Here is an 11,100-nt window from a genome sequence, read left to right on the forward strand (position 1 = left end):
CTCTTATATACGTTCACCCGTGAAAACAGTTCAGGGACCCAAACAAAGGAACTTTTTGTGTGGAATCACAAAAGAATGTATAGCTCTTTCACTCTCCATTTAGTTGCCCTTTTCATTGTGAGTTTTTTCCTTTGTGGATTTAGATTGTTAGATTTGCTTACTGGAGGTCAATTTGCAGGTAGCAGAAGCTACTGATCTGCATACCACTGTGCTCCTCTCCACGTTTGTGTCTGTGCATCATGTGTTATGTGAGAATGTTTACTGCATTCCATTCGTTTGAGGTATGTCACAGATTTTCGGTGACATCCCTCAGACATATGGACCGAAAGCATCCAAACAGGTCATATGGTAGATTCATAGCCCCCCACATTCAGATGGGACACCATATCACTTAAGGAACTAGAAAGTCATTATATCACTTGCAATGGAAAGAAATACAAACAGTCTCTACTGCAAATTATGAAATGAATGGGCAAACAGTTAAGAAAAGCATGGGTGTGGGATTCATAGTGTAAACTATCATATTGTGTAGGATTATAGATGCAACTGCCTGAGAACCTTAATCTCAATACCACTTATTTATTGGTGGATGCCTCAATCAGTCATTTCTGATCACATTAATTTAAATAATTTTTCCACTACATGTGCTCATTTTGTAGGACAGCAACTCAGAGCTAAAGTAATGCCTTAATGATCTATGATCTCATTAACCCTTACTCCCTCCTGATTAAGGCCTCTGTGAATGACGTCAAAACAAATACATCAATGTTTTGGATCTAGACTGTTTTTTATTTTGTCCTCCTTTGTCAGTTTAAGTGAGGGTTTCAGAAAAGATCTAACCGTCTGTGGCAAAAAGTACCCGGTCTCTCCACGAGGGAGGGATGTAAACAGTCAACCCGGGCCAACCAATGACCTCCTGCCCAGTCGGAAGAACTGACTTCTCTGTACAGGTGCAAACTAGGGGGCCACAAACCTGTGCAACCTGTATAGCATATTGCTAATCATTGGACCATGGGTTTTCCAGCATTAGAAGAAGGAGAAAGAAGAGAAGGGAAGAAGAGCAAAGAAAAGAAGTATTAAAAAACTTAGTGGATTAAATTAGTAACATATAACTTAAACCAGTCTTTCCAGACTTCCCAAAATTGTGTTCTCTTAACTAGCTTGGTAGCTCGGTCGAGAGTCGCTATTTTTTGTACTGATCGGATCCATTCTGCCTCTAGAGGGGGACAGGGAAGAATCCACTTAATACACAACACTCTGTGTGCAAGGAGAATTAAAACAAAAATTGGGGCTTTATGAATCTTAAGAAGGCCCCCATTTCCTCCCTCCCGAAACCAACTCAAAGATTACCAAAAGACAGACTCACCTTAATCTCTTGAGCCAGGATTCCCGAAATAGCCGTGCCCACTTTGTGCCAAAAGATATGGATTGAAGGGCACTGCTAGAACATGTGGAGATTGTTCGCATTGTCTTCTCCACACTTAGGACACTTCTTCACTTTCCGACTTCCCAACTTTGATAATTTCCATGGCGTCCAATGGGCCTTATGAATTGTAAAAAGATGGGTCTTCCTCAGTGGAGCAGATTTCAAATATGACCACAAGTGATACATAGATACTTGCCAGAATGATTCAAGATCTTGATCTGGCAAGTTCCTGCCTCTAGATCACATTTTGCACTTGTTCTCCGGACTGGATTAACATCCAGTACCATATTGCAACTTCTTTCCACAAGAAAGGTCGTTAGCGTATCCTAGCCTCCAATTTTGGATTCCCTTCACCATCCTTTCCCAGGGTATTTGCCCAGCTTGCTATTTGGTAATATTTGAATTTTGAGACAGAACCCTCAGAGATCTCCAGCAGTCATTGCCCTGAGGTTTCTTTAGTGTCTCTAGTGTCTTCTATAAGCTGTACCCAGCTGTGAATACCTCACTCTCGCATGGGAGTTACTAGGGATCTAGACGGCAATCGGGGTACCAGGAGAGTCCCAGATAGGAGTTAGGTCACTGTAGTAAGGTATTTGTAGGGAGAGTCTTACTTGGTACCAGATCTTAGATGTACCTATGAGAAGTTTTTAACCTGACTTTTTTAAAAAATCTGGCATGGCCAAATTTAAGGAAGAGAAAGTCTGCCTGATCTTGAAGGCCTGCCGTAAGAGCCCTAAAAAACAGGGACAGGCAAGCACTACTCTTCAGAAGCTGTCAAACGTTCTTCAACTGGAAGGCATGGTAGTACTGATACAGATCTGGACTAGCAATACCGCCATGTTCTTTCTTTTACTAAGCTTCTTCCAGGTAATTCTAGGGTTTTTGTTCCCCAAATAAAGCTAGAAAACTCCCCTTGCACTTTTGTGAACCAAACCCTTTTAAAAACTAATGTAATAGCATTAAACAGAAAGGTTTGTATGACATTAAAATGCTGGCTTTTACCCCGCCTGCCATTACAACGCTGTTTTTACATCGCAAGTCGTTACAATGACTTGCGCTGTAAGCGCCGGATAGTGGAATAGTTTAATTTTCTATTCCAACTCCAGCCCACGTTACAGTAGGGAAGGTGTTGGAATAGAAAATTAAACTATTCCTTTTCCAACAGCGCCCTCCAGCGCAAGTCGGTAAAACGACTTGCGTCGCAATGGCAGCGCGTGGTAATGCCCGCGTTGTGATGGCTGCTCACCACAGAAAGGTGAACTTCGGGAGGATTAACATTTTCAAGAGATTAGATCTACCTAGAAAGGAGAATGGGAGTGCTCCCCAGGCCTGTAGCTGTTTTTTAACACCAGAGACTACCTTATCAAAGTTCACCTGGGCTGGCTTCTCCAAGTTGTGTACTATTTGGACCGCCAAATATTTTCTTTCTTGTCTTTTTAGGTTACTCGTATACTGGGTGTTCCACTGCATCAACTCAGTTTTTTGCTGATTAATTGAATACCCAGATACCTTTCCAAAACTCTCCAAAGTCTCCCAAAATGCAGAGAGGGAGTTAGGTAAGTCTCCTGTAAAGATCATCAGGTTGTCTGCGTACAACCCTATTTTTTTTGACCAGCCATACAAATAAAGGGGTAGATGTTCCGGCATGCCCTTAGTTTACAAGCCAATGGCTCAATGTAGATGTTAAAGAGGAGAGGGGAAGAGGGCATCCCTGTCTGGTCCCCCTACCAATGTTTATTAACTTAGTGAGGCTCACATTCACTAAGACCTTGGCCGATGGGTTTTTATGTAGTGCCTTGATTGCTGCCAAGAAACTTCTCCTAAATTGAAACGTTGGATCATCTTGTACAGGAACTGCCAGCGAACCCTGTGGAAGGCCTTGTCAGCATCAAAAGTCATCACTGTTAATGGGTTCCCATATTCCCTCGCCAGGTCAATTGCATCTAATAATTCACGGGTTAACTCATGTAGTTGTCTCCTCTTCAGAAAGCCTTCTTGGTCAGTGTGGATTAGAGTTCCCACCACCTTATCGTTTGTTAGAATCTGGGTATATACTTTACAATCGCAGGTTAGGAGGGAGATGGGTCTATAGGATTCGCAGGCCCTTAGATTTTTTTTGTTGTTTAAGGAGTATAGTTATGGTGGCAACAGCCAAGGAAAACAGGAGACTATGTCTGCAAATAAAAGCAGAGTTAAATCCTTAAAACATGGTAAAATTTGATCCACACCTACTTGGCACATTTAATGTACTTATAAATCCCCAGCAAAGTGGTACAGCATGTACTCAGGGCATGAATATGAAATGCTACTAGTGGGCCTATTCCTTGCACCACTTTTATTTCTAAGGACCTCACCCAGCCAACCTGAAGGACATTTCAGAGCCATCTGTGGGGAAGAAGGGGGGAGAGACTCTTCCACTTCAACACTTTAACATCAGCACCAAATAAAAATCCCGAGCTGATCACCCCGATGCTTGAGGACTGCCTTGCTGCTGGGACCCAGGACTATCAGTGTGACTCAAATGGCTAGCTGGCTCTCCTCCTGTTCTGAGCAATAAGGACACACAAAGCTCCAACTTGAGCCCTGCACTTGGACCCTGCCTGAAGTGAGTCCTTCCCTCTAAATGGTGCTTACCAAGTCCTGGACCTTGAAAGTGGTGCTAGAAGTACCCAAACAGCCAAAACCCAAAACGTGGGACTTACCTGTTCACGGTTCTGCCCAGGTGCATCGCCGATCAGCCTCACTTCATAGTAACTTCCAGTAAATTCTATTCTGCAGCAGCAAATCTTGTTCAGGAGCTCGTTGTGGAAGGGGTTTCTACCTCATGGACCCCTGGTCAGCTACAGCCTGCAGTTTCATCTTGCTGAAGATTTTTGACTTCTAAAAAAGTGGCAAAGTCCAAACATAGAAATCTTTACCGCAACTTCATCCGGAGGGTTCCGGACGATGGCACCTCTTCCTTGGACACCACCAGATGCTTTGCCCCGCTGAACTTTACCTTCTCAGACATTTGTCTTAAAAAATGTCTAGGCACAAAGGTAAGCAAACACTGAATCCAATCAACTCTGTGTATCTAAACTGCGCTCCGTTAAGGTTGGCCATAATGCCATAGCTTTCAACTTTGTCCCAGTCTTGCAAATCTAGATGCTTGCATTTGGCGCTTTGATTTTTAGGTGAGAGTTTTTACTAAAACCTTTAAATATTCATATCTCTGGTTCTACTAGTTAGATTTTTGTCATTTTGGTGTCAACTAATATATTAAAAGTTCCACTATTATTCTAAATGGGTGTTGGGTTTTTCTTGTTTTGTGTATTCACTTTTCGTACCACATATGGCCTAGATAAATACTTTACACATTGCCCTAAATTAAGCCTGACTGCTTCTGCGCCATGCTACCAGAAGGTTAAGCACTGGTTAATTCAGTGACGTTTGTGGATCAGCATGACAAGGATTGTAGTTCATTAAAATCTGACCCAATTACACACCTGCTGCCAAGAATGTTCCCATTAAAAAAAATAGACTGTTAGGATTCCTTAACCTCACAAGTGTTCTACACCACCATCTAAAAGGTCAGTCTGTAAAAGTGGTGAAGGGAATCACTCAACTTTTGTTAACAGAGGTTGATCCCTAACACACATCTAAGCAGGGCTGCCGGCACACCATAAAATAGTTCTCTATTAGGAAGATAATTTCCTGACTGTCTAGGAATAGCTAGGCTTGATTCACCAAAACAGGGAGTACAATGACCAGCTACCACTCTGGGTGTGGAGAACTACACTCGGGGGCACTCTATAAGCATGCACTTGTGTTGCTACCCGGGGCACTGTATTTTTATTATGCCAATACTGTTCAATTTATTGCAGCCAAAGCGAAAATGATCATAGCCAACTGCATTGTAATAAGTATGTAATACCTGCTACGATTCACAGACAATCAAACATTAATTCTAACAAATCCAAAAGTAAACTACTAAAATCATTGCACATTTTACAGAAGGCCTAAACACTGAGTAGAAAGAAATGCTCTGAAGGAAAGCTGGGGGAAATACAATTTCCTAAATGTAATAATCACAATGCAGCTGGGGCCCTGTAAGATCAGGCGTGGAGGTACTTGGGCACTCCAAGGGGTTAATGCCCCGGTTACTTACCGGTACTCTCATTACTCCGAGTATAGTCTTCCTCGCCACATGACTAACAAAGTGAGCTTCAGCTCCACACCAGAACCCTCCAAAGCAAACAATTCAGCCTCCCATGCCTCCCATCCCTTCCCAATATGGCCGACCCATTACACCCTTGACCTCTAAAGAGGTGGACAGGCCCAACCCATCAGCCTAAAACTACCAAGCACAAACATGAAGCCGAAAGCCAAACAGGGAGGGAGGGATGGGAACTCATGTGGCGAGGAAGACTATACTCTGAGTAATGAAGATTACCAGTAAGTAACCAGGGCATTACCTACTCGTTAGTCTTCCTCACCACATGACTAACAAAGTGAGCACATACCAAAGCCAAGCGGCTTCATGGAAATTCACAAGAAATCAACGGACCAGAATGGTATACCCACGAAAGAGGGCAAACCCAACAGACCAGACGAGTGGAAGAACCACCCAAGAGAGAGGCAACCATGAGCAGGAAGAACCAGCTGGGACAGAAAGACACCAGGAGGGCCGAAAACCCAGACCCCAGAGACACGAAGTGCCGCCAAAAAATCCGCCCTATCCAAAAGTCAAAGGAGGACAGAGAAGGCACGGAACCAGACCGAACGGAGCAAAAAGCAACAGCAAACAGGCCCCAGAACAGAAAGCAGCAAGCTTGTCTAAACACACCTAGACTGCCCAATGGACAGCCAAAAGTGAGAGGAGATCAAAAGCCCAAACAGAGGAACCGAAGAAACAGAGGGCATCCCCATCTCAGTGACACAACAAAAAAAACACAGCAGAAAGGAGACGCAGCCCGACAGAAACACAGCAACACCGCACGGTGGACCACCAACCGCGAGAGAGCCGAAACCACCAGAGGAACAGGGCAGCGGAACCAGATGCAATCAAACAGCCTGGCAGGAGCCGTAAGAATGGAGAGGGGTGCAAAAGGAACCCAGCACGCCAACCGAACAACCAAAACCACGAAGGTCACCACAACCCCACCCACAAGGAAAGAAACAGGTGGGACACGGACCCCAAGCGCACAAGGAAACCCCCGGGAGGGAGCGCAACACCAAAGAGAGAACCCAGGCAGGCACAAGGTAAAATAGCGCCAGGAAGGTGCCGGAAACGACACCAAAGAAACCCGGCCACCAAGGGAACCCAACCGGCCAACAGCGAAAAGCCCATAAAGCTGCCCATGGAGCCCAAAGAGCGGAAGGGACCAGGCCCAAGGCCAAACCACCAGAAAAGAAGCAAAAGTCTACCAGAGGTCCCCAAGCAGATGAAAACACATAGAGCCTGGCAGGGAGGGAATGTAGTGCAGAAATGCGAGATCGCTCCACACAGGGTTAGGGACCAAGTAAACCGAAACAGGAACGTACCACAAGAAAGAAGCGAGCCACCGAAGCGGATGCAAACACTCCCAGGCAGCCAACCGAGCCAGCAGGTCCCAGATTCAAAACCAGGGACAAAGAAGAAGAGGGGACAAAATCCACACCGGAAGCACAAGGCCCTGACTGGGAGAGGAGAACCGGGAATCCCAGCACCCCTGGACAACCAAAACACTGCTGGAAACAAACACCACCAAGGTAACACCAGAAAGCAGCGGCAGGACACAAAAAACGGTGCCCACAGAGGCATAACACAGTCCAATGAGCAACAGTACCCAAGACCACCAACTGCACCAGGAGATCTCCCATCCAGGTACGTGAGAGGCTCGACCCTGCTTAACTACAGAGATTAAATGAGATCATGTGCTTTCAGGGTGGCATGGCCGTAGCCAGAATAAAAGAGACCCATGCAAAGACAGCACCATCGTGACAAAAAATCAACATGGGCAAGCACCGCAAACCCCCTGGAGCACAAGGCAAGGGAGAAACCACCCAGGAGAGCAACAAGAAGCCCCCGCAGGGCCAGGGCAAATCCCAGAGAAGCCAAGGAACGGATGACAGAAGGCCAACCAACCGACCCAGCACCGACCGGGAACCTAGGCACGCCCCAAAGGACAGCAAAGGTCGCCAACACCTGGGAAGGGGAACCCAGAATAGAAAGACCACAGGCCCAAAAAAGAAGTGTCCGAAGACGCGAAGCCACAACACACACAGGACATAGGCCCCTGAGGAAAGGCAGCCCACAGCACTAAATACTAGACCCAGGCAGACACCCAGCAATGTGCTAACCAATTCAGACCCAGCCAAATTTCTCAAACAGACGCGATCAGAAGCTCTCAGGGTAGGAAGGACAAAGTGCCCTGGAAGACCAAGTTCAGGAGGCAGGAGATACATCCAAATGCCAAGGCGCAGCACTCCTATACTGCGGCAGCAAGCCACACCTCAGTGTACAAATATGCCGGAGAGGGTGCCACAGAGAGGAAGGAAGGGTACACCCAACTACCCCACCAGATCACCCAAATGCAACCCAGTCAACAATGGGAGAAGGACACCCAACTCAATCAGAATCCCCCACAACCCCGTGAAGGGGACAGTAGAAAAGGATGTGAACACAAAACCAGTGGAGTAATAGACATCAACCACTAGGCCACAGCGACTCACGGACAAGGGAAGGAACAAAAAGGGCCCAGCATGAAAACGAGCCCAGGGGAGCGCAAACAAAAGTCCAGACAACAAACACAGAGGCAGCACGCCAGAGGCCAACACAATCTAGGCTCCTGAAACATATCCACAAAATGCCCAAAAACATACTCTGCCATACTGGCAGACGGAAGCACCCTCCGGGATGAAGGGGACCCCCTGAATCGGGGTCAAGGAGTCCAAGAATAAGCTGCACAGAGGAGAGCCACACTCCTGCCACAATTTAAGCAGATGATGAGGAGGGCAGAAAAAACCACACAGCGCCACCTCCAAGGTACAAGGACACCCGCGACATACTTCGAGGGTGATCCCCGACGCCAACCCAATACCAGGGGACCAGAGGAAAAACCAATGAGGACTGCCAGGAACAGGAAGAGCCCCAAAACCCAACCTGAACAGGCCTCCCCAGATTGGAACCGGGAAGACCGACAACAAAGTGGTGCGGCAGCAGGCGGGAACCACAGAACCGCCATAGAGGCCACCCAAGACGCAAGGAGAGGCCACAAAACAGTCCCCCACAGAGCTCTAAAGGCCAGGAGCTGAGGAGAAGCCCGACACGGACAAGAGGCAGAGCGGCCGTATGCAGAGCCAAGAATCCGGACAAGAAAAGGGGGGTGCCAATGCAGCAGACTCAAAGGAGCAGAAGAAGAAGCAAAAAACCCACACGGAGAGGACAGAGGCAAAGGCCCCCAGCACACCCGCATCCGCTAACAACCCCCGAAATCCCCAGGAGGACACCCAACCAGGGACCCACCAGGCCAGACCCCACACCCCAAGGAGATCAGGCGAGAACAGGAGTTCACCTGACGGAAGGACCTTAGGCCCAAAGCCCGGAAGGGAAGAAGGAGCCCAGGACAAACACAGTCAACAATGAAGCAGTGGCCCCGCGAAACACCCCAACCGTCCCAGTAAAACACCAGGACCGAAACATGCAACCGCAAAGGAATGCATGAACAGCAACCCTCTCGGGATACTAAGCAATCAAAGGCAGGACATCAACCCCGGACCCACGAGATCCCATGCACCTGAGGCACACGATGCACCAGAGAGTCATAACCCCCGGGTAGAAAGCACTAGGAGGAGCCAAACGCCGTGACAAGCAGCACACGCAACAGAGCACACAAGGCCCCAGAAAGCAGCAGAAAGAAAAACAGAACAGCGTGGCCAGAACCACAAGAAGCCGAGCGTCGGCGCAGAGACCCGAACTGACCACACCAGCTTAAAGGCCACATCCCCACAGCCCCCCTCCTACACACTGTGAATAAGAGCAGGCCCGGAAACACAAGTGACAATGGGGAAAACCTAGAATGTAACCATAATCCACTTATGAAAGCAGTCAGGCAAACACCTACCAACCAGCAACCGCAGGAAATGTGGCTGTCGGGTCGAATACAGAGGCCAAGACGTTTAACCCCAAACACCAGGTCCCAAAATCAGCAGTACTGCTACCAGACAACATCTGCCTCACAGAACAACACGCTCACGTGATTGAACTAGTGACCACAAAAGTATGAAGGAACCTCGCATATTAACAAGGAGGTCCAGGAAAAACATATAAATATAGAAACAACATACTCACCCAGAGTACGATGATCCTGCATAACCAAGTCGCCCCCGCAGTGCAAGAGAGGCAGAGCCTGAAATGAAACACTGCCCACACAGTATCGCTGCGGGTATTAATGTAGCGCGCATGTGCATGTGAACACACCTGAAACACAAACAGAAGCCACAGGAAGGAAGGTGAGGTCGCACGCCCTTGGCCCGAGGGACGGGTAAGTAACGCAGACCTAAAATTCAAACATTTCAGAATTCTAAAGGAATAGCTACATGGCAGGCCTCGCTGTCTCTATATCATGTAGCCAGTGGGCAGTCATCAGAGCCATCACAGACACCTCCCAGCCCCCCTTTCGGGAACGTCCGCGGCCACGGCCACAGTGCGCGGCACCAGGGGAATGTAACTGCACGGGGCACCCGGCGACTCGCGCGCCCACTCCTGGAGGAAGCTTGCCCGGAACTAATTCATCTGAGAGACAATTCCCAGAAAGCAGAACAACGTAACAAGCCCAGAGTAAATGCACAACGCATTAAAACTGCCCAACCGAGGCCCCCAGAGGAAGCAAATCCCCCGCAGCAGACTGTGACCAACCAGCCCCACAGGACAGCATGAGGCAGAGGTGCGCCTGGGGAATGAATACCGGCCGCCGGGTGCCCCACCCCCAACACACAAGCCCCAAGCCGTCCCAGTAATGGGAGACCATTGGCATCAGACTGCCACCAACAGAAGGAACATTCCCAGGGAGGGAGGGGGAGGCGGTCTGGGCACAAGGATAAGCCAAAACATAGCGCCCGCACGGACAAGGGGAGAGGAAAAATAAGGCTGCTAGGAAGAGCCCCAGACCTCCCCGTCCGTCCTCCTGTACACCTTGGGCTCACTAGAGCAGAGCCTAACCAGCCCAGAACAGACACCGGGGGAATTAAGGAGGATGGTCCCAGAGTACTAGGGCCCGCTAGAGCATGGCCACCAACCAGGGACCCCAGTTCCAGCTATACCAGGAAATACTTACTTGAAAGAAGTACCGGAGAGAACTGCAGCGCAGAACCAAAAAAACAGGCTGATGGGTTGGGCCGGCCCGCCTCTTATCGAGGTCAAGGGACAAGGGTGTAATAGGTTGGCTATATTGGGAAGGGATGGGAAGCATGGAAGGCTGACTTTTTTGCTGTGGAGGGTTCTGGGGTGGAGCTGAAGCTCACTTTGTTAGTCATGTGGTGAGGAAGACTAACTTGGAGGGAATGGCGGCTTTAGTTTCCCTCCGCCTGTCTCCATTAATTTATGCACAAATAAATCACGTTTGCAGGTGTGTGGACTCAAAGCTCTGTTGAGGGAACCGCAGCAAAAAAGATGTTTGTGCCTAGAAGAAGCTACTCTCCCTACCTAGTGCTTT

This window comes from Lissotriton helveticus, chromosome 3_1 (genome assembly GCF_964261635.1).
Source record: "Lissotriton helveticus chromosome 3_1, aLisHel1.1, whole genome shotgun sequence".
Lineage (NCBI taxonomy): Eukaryota > Metazoa > Chordata > Amphibia > Caudata > Salamandridae > Lissotriton > Lissotriton helveticus.